The sequence below is a fragment of the Dendrobates tinctorius genome, unplaced genomic scaffold (genome assembly GCF_039654945.1).
Source record: "Dendrobates tinctorius isolate UK_male_01 unplaced genomic scaffold, ASM3965494v1 ptg000014l, whole genome shotgun sequence".
NCBI classification, from domain to species: Eukaryota; Metazoa; Chordata; class Amphibia; order Anura; family Dendrobatidae; genus Dendrobates; species Dendrobates tinctorius.
Genome location: NW_027361682.1, coordinates 22,230,535 through 22,236,534, shown reverse-complemented (window position 1 = coordinate 22,236,534; position 6,000 = coordinate 22,230,535).

Sequence of the window (6,000 nt, the reverse complement as noted above, 5' to 3'; positions counted from 1 at the left end):
AGCTTCCAGGAGCTCTCAACAGAGCGGATAAACCCCTGTACTGCCAAAATAAATTTGCACTGTTTAATAAGAAGGTGAAGTTCTTCTAATCAGTGCAGGAGTAGGAGAAATCAGACTCTGCGGTCTTCAGGCTCCTCCCTGTCCCAGTTAAACCATGACAGTATCTATCCCATATCTATCTATTTATCTATCTACTGTATCTATCCCATATCTATCCATGTAGCTTTCTAAAGGAAAACCTGACCAGCACCTCCTTAGTGTGAACAGTTGCAAGCTGCGATGACTGCATTATATAGAAAAAGGTAGTACGTACATCTTATTGAGTAGCAAAATAGCTTAGATTTAATGTTTTAAGTGTTTGGGTATATCTTGGCCCTTACTGAGTGCTGCTGTGTTTCCTTTTTCTATATAATGCAATTATTGCAGCTTGCTTGTTAGTGTAGATCTAGTAGGACAGAGTTGTGATCTGTGGCTCCATGTTTGATATAGTGACTACGGGGAGAATGTGATCGTCTGAGACACCTCCTCACGCCATATTTTTTCAGGCTGTTGCCCGTTCCCTTATCCTGCAGCTGACTTTTCAGGTTGGCTTCTGTGTATAAGCCCCTCACAGCCTCGTCAGAGAGTCAGTGCATGAAGAGGAGATTTCTGGTAGAGCACCTTCCCACGTTCAGGATCTGCTGCAGTTATGATGCTGCAGAATGTCCGCACCATTTCTGATTGTGTTATGCAAATTAGCGCACATACATTTAAGCTTTTTACACATGCAGATTTTCCTCATTAATGCAAGAATATGGGGAAAATCCGCGTGTGTCTCCGCAAGAGAAATTGACATGCTGCAGATCTGAAAGACGGGCCGCATGTCAGTTTCCGAGGTTGATCTGCAGGCGCACGTACACGTATATTGGACATCAGATTTCTAGAAATCCAATCCACTATGCTGTAACATCTGGCCCCTGCATTTTTGACGCTGCATTAATACGCAGCATCAAAGCTGCAGCAAATCCTGATCCTTAGGGCTCATACCCATATATGTGAAAAACAAAGTTCCGATATCAGGACCGAAAAAACGGACAAGTGTTATGCGAGTACAATCCGATTTTCACATCATGCAACCAGTCAGCCTGCCATCTAGATGTAGCAGTGCTAGACCCGTCTTGGAACAAATGGATAATAATAATAATCTTTATTTTTATATAGCGCTAACATATTCTGCAGCGCTTTACCGTTTGCACACATTATCATCACTGTCACAATCTAAATTCAGTATGTCTTTGGAAGGTGGGATGAAACCAGAGAATCCGGAGGAAACCCACACAAACACGGGGAGAACATACAAACTCCTTGCAGATGTTGTCCTTGGTGGGATTTGAGCCCAGGACTCCAGCGCTGCAATGCTATACACTGAGCCACCGTGCTGCCAATGGATTATCATATTCTATGCAGAAAGGTGAGAAATATTGTTGCTTTTTTATTTTAACTCTTTGCAGAAGACAAGGGCGTGGGGGAATGGGTGAGGTCATAAGTATGGTTTAATTAATATTTATTAAAGGAGTCTGTGTCATTCTTTCAATTAAAGGACTTTTTTTCTGAGTGTCTGTGCTTTCATACAATATGACTATGGGGTTAGTAATGGAGACGTCTTATCGACGCCTCTTGATTATTAACCTCGGGGCTTTATGTCACCTGACAATACAAAGGTGACATCAACCCCCCAACTACCACATCACTTGCCACCGCTACAGGGCAAGTAGGAAGAGTGAGGCTAAGTGCCAGAATTGGTGCATCTTAGAGATGTGCCTTTTCTGGGGCGGCTGAGAGGTGATGTTTTTATCATGGGGGCAGTATTCACGGCCCCTTCCTAGGCTATTAATATCAGCCCACAGCTGTCTGTATAACCTTTGCTGGTTATTAATTATGGTGGGACCATAAGTCATTTTTTGGGGTCCCCAATTTTAATAGCCAGTAAAGGCTAAGTATACAGTTGTGAGCTGATATTAATAGCCTTGTAAGTTCCATGGGTATTACCCCCTTCCCAGGCGATTAACATTTGCCCCCAGCCATCGGCTTTCCCTCTGCTGGTTAAGAAAATTATGCGGGAGCCCACACCATTTTTTTTTCAGAAAAATAATCTTTTATTAATTAAATACATGTACAGTAATTTGCATACACACTGTACTAATTGTATTTGTCACTGACATCTATATATATCCCTATTGTTTTTGTATTTACTGAATGTAATCCATCTCTTCTGTCCTGTCGGCTCCTGCTGTGATTTTCCAGTAAGTGGCTGCTGAATTGCCAGCTTTAAATCTATCTATGAAATAAATATACATATATACATGTGTGTGTCACTGACATCTATATATCTATTTATTCTATGTGTATATATCTATTCTATCAATCCTATTCTAACCTGTCACTCTGTGATATTACTGTATGCTGCACATGAATTGCTGGCTTTTCCAAGGACATCTGTTCGTAAAAATCGGAAAGCACTCGCATGGTCCGAGTGCTGTGCTATTTTTTCCTCGTACCCATAGGCTTGCATTGTCCGAGATATGCGGAAAATTGCAGCATGCTACAATTTTTTTCTCAGTACAATTTCAGCTGAGAAGAAAATCACAGATGAGATGTAACCCATTGAATAAGATTGGTCACAGTGCAATCTGAATTTTTATAGGATTGCACTCATCTGTTTTTCTCACAAATGAGTATGAGCACTTACAGCCAGAATGGTTAGAAAGAAGAGATTACTGATTACTAGTGATGAGCAGGCAACTGCTGCACACAAACTCTGCGGAATGTGCTGTGCAGCACTAAACTGCTAAGTTCTCTTTTGATGTAAACTATCAAAGGGATAGATAGACAGAGGATGCTTTCTGTACCTTTATTAACGGAAATATGTATTTTATCTGATTATTATTATTCTGCTATCTAACTCAGAGAAAAAGGAACTAGATAGATAGATAGATAATGCAGCTTGGTATTTTTCATATTTTGGTACCTCACAACCTGGAATTTCACTGTATTTGAGGGCTTGCGAACTTCAATCTGCATATTCACCCCCTAAAGTCAGTACCTTGTAGAGCCTCTATTTGCAGCAATTATAGCTGCAAGTCACTTTGGATAAGTCTATGAGCTTTCCACATCTTGCCATTGGGATTTTTTCCCATTTCTCAAGGCAAAACTGTTCCAGCTCCGTCAAGTTAGATGGTTTACTCTGAACAGCAGTCTTCAAGTCTGATCAGAGATTCTCATTTAGATTAATAGCTGGGCTTTTAATAGCCCACTCAAAAACATTTACATGTTTCCCCTTGAACCTCTCGAGTGTTGTTTTAACAGTATGCTTTGGGTCATTGTCTTGTTGGATGGTGAACCACTGTCCCAGTCTCAAATCACTGACAGACTGAAACAGGTTCTGCTCAATAATAACCCTGTATTTCGCCACCATCCATCTTCCCATTTACTCAGACCATTTTCCCTGTCACTGCTAATGAAAAACATCCCCACAGCATGATGCTGTGACCACCATGTTTCACTGTGGGGATGGTGTTCTTGGAGTGATGAGCTCTGTTGGTTTGACGCCATACATAGCATTGTTCTTGGTGGAGAAAAAGTTCAATTTTTTTCTCATCTGACCATAGCACCTTCCTCCATACATTTGAGGAGTCTCCCACGTCTTTTGGCAAACTCAAAACGAAACTTACAATTTTTGTGTGTAAATAAAGGCTTTATTCTGCCCACTCTTCCATAAAGGCCAGCTCTCTGAAATGTATGGCTTATTGTGGTCATATGGACAGATACTCCAGATTCCTCTTGTGAACTCTGCAGAACCTTCATTGCTACCTTTGGTCTCTGTGCTGCCTCTCTGATTAATGCCCTCTTTTCCCGGGCGAGAGAGAAATAGAGAGATATAGAGAGAGAGAGATATAGAGAGAGAAGTAAAGAGAGAGATATATATAGTGAGCGATATAGAGAGAGATATATAGAGAGATATAGAGACACATAGAGAGAGATGAGATAGATATGGTAGATATGGGATAGATCAGGGGTGGGCAATTAATTTTTCCGAGGGGCTACATGAGAGACCATGACTGTTGTGGTGGGCTGAACTAATAGCTTGAAATTAATTCTATTAAATATTAATTTATTAATATTAATTGTATCACTTAATATTGAGCATAATTAAGTATACTATACTACATATGCGGCATGAGCCCTACATAGCCTCCCTATATACGGCATGAGCCCCACAGAGCCTTCCTGTATACGGCATGAGCCCCACACAGCCTCCCCATGTATGGCATGAGCCCCACACAGCCTCCCCATGTACGGCATGAGCCACACACAGCCTCCCCATGTACGGCAAGAGCCCCACACAGCCTCCCCATGTACGGCAAGAGCCCCACACAGCCTCCCCATGTACGGCATGAGCCACACACAGCCTCCCCATGTACGGCAAGACCCCCACACAGCCTCCCCATGTACAGCATGAGCCCCACAAAGCCACCATATGTACAGCATGAGCCCCACAAAGCCTCACCATGTACAACATGAGCCCCTCAAAGCCTCCCCATGTACAGCATGAGCCCCACACAGCCTCCCCATGTACTGCATGTGCCCCAAGTTCTCCATATACTGCATGAGGTCCCACACAGCCTCCCCATAAACTGTATGAGCCACACACAGCCTTCTTATATACCGCATGAGCCCCACAGTCTCTCCACATTCTGAATGAGGCCCCACACAGCCTCCCATATACTGCATGAGGCTCCACTGCCTCCCCATATACTGATTGAGCCCCACACAGTATACAGCCTTCCCATAGCCTCACCATATGCAGCATGTCACCCCATAGCCTCCCCTTGTGCAGCATGATACCCCCATAGCCTCACCATGTGCAGCATGTCACCCCATAGCCTCCCCTTGTGCAGCATGATACCCCCATAGCCTCACCATGTGCAGCATGTAACCCCCATAGTCTCCCCATGTGTAGCATGATACCCCCATAGCCTCCCCGTGTGCAGCATGACACCCCCATAACCTCCCCATATGAAGCATGTCACCCCCATAGCCTCCCCATGTGCTGCATGTCACCCCCATAGAATCCCCATGTTCACCCCATAGAATCCCCATGTTCACCCCCATATTCATACACATGGAAAAAAACAAACAAAAAAAAAAAAACACACCACATACTCACCTCGGTCCCGTTCCCAGGCACCCTGCTTCTGCTGCTGTCTCCGATGCACTGACTCTCCGGCGGTACACAGCTGACGCAATGAAATGACATCATCGCATCAGTTGTTTCACACGCTGATTGGTGGAAGAAGAGGCCAGAGTCCCCTCCTCCACCAATGCTGACTGCGGGAGACAGTGAGCAAGTGGGCGGGCACGGTGCAGCTGGCGGATCTCAGGTTTTCAGTCCCACGGCTGTCTTGGTCCGTGGGCCGGACTAAGACAGCCCGAGGGCTGGATGTGGCCCGCAGGCTGCACTTTGCCCAGGTCTGGGATAGATAGATAGATAGATATGGGATAGATAGCTAGATAGAGAGATAGATATGGGATAGATATATACAGTAAATAGATAGCTATGGGATAGATAGATAATCTCCGAGTGCTGGTTTCTTTCTTTTTTCTATCTTTATCATCCTGTCATTAATGAGGACATAATGAGTATATAGCTCTCAGCTTAAGTAACATGCCAGTTCTCTAGATGGAATTTGCCCAATTAATCATGAGGTTTTAAGCTACAGTGTAAGCGTATTAGCAGCGAATCCTGGACAAACTGCTGGTCGTATTATAGTCTCAATTACACTCTACTTAAACAGTGCCGCGAAAATCCTGCAGCTCGTTAAGTCCACAAAAAAGGTAATGTCTACACAAGGACCCTTTGACATATTACAGGTTTCATGTCAGTTCAGGAGCAGGTACAGCATGGACACACTGTATGTATTCCTAAAATAATAACGACTGCTCTTCAAAGGCTATGTTATC